Genomic DNA, 850 nt, shown 5'->3' on the forward strand with positions numbered 1-850 from the left:
TTATAATTAGAAAAAAAAATACTGTACTTTTTTTTCTCTGCAGGAGAAACCAAGGACATTTCACAGGAAATGTTTCAGGGAGCGTAAAATGTGCAAACCTTAAACCAAGAAGAGGAAATGGGAGAAGGGAGAGGGGAGCCAACGTTTGCGGGGAGCTGACTATTTGGCAAGCATGGAGCCAGGAATGCTATGTCCGTTGTCTCTTTAATCCTCACAACTACCCTGAGTCTGATGCTAGGATCCCCATTTTATGGATGGGGATACTGAGGCATAGAGAGGGAAAACAATTTGCCCAAGTTCACTCAACTGGTAGATGGTAGAGCTAAAATTTGAACCCAAGAGCGTCTTGCTACAAAGCCCCTGGTCTTTCCACCTCACCTTGCTGCCTTTTCACTAAGTGGCAGAAAATGCAATTCTAAAACCAGTTTGGTTTGAAAACATCCAGAGGACTTAATATCCAGGGCCGATCAGGGAAGAATCCCCAGCTCCCCACGATGCAGATGCTCCTCCAGGCATCACTGCATTGCAGCCGAGGGCAGCGACTGGTGTTTACTGTTTGCCACTTTCTTGATGACAGAGGATCATTTTTATGTTCCATGCACAATGTTTTGTCTGGCAGCATTAACGCCTAGTGTAGATAAAGCTGAAGTGGACTTGATCTACCATTTGCTTACTAGGAGCTCTGAAAATTGGTGCAGTCCTTTTGGAAGCAATAATCAGAAATGGGTTGAGATCTTTTGACTTGGGAATTCCATTCCCATGGATAGATTTCTAAGAACTACTTCAGAAGTAGGAAGCTATGTGCATAAAGCTGTTCATGTCAGTATTCACTACAGTAGCAAATAACAAG

This window comes from Galeopterus variegatus, unplaced genomic scaffold, assembly GCF_000696425.1.
Source record: "Galeopterus variegatus unplaced genomic scaffold, G_variegatus-3.0.2 Scaffold2055, whole genome shotgun sequence".
Taxonomy (NCBI): domain Eukaryota; kingdom Metazoa; phylum Chordata; class Mammalia; order Dermoptera; family Cynocephalidae; genus Galeopterus; species Galeopterus variegatus.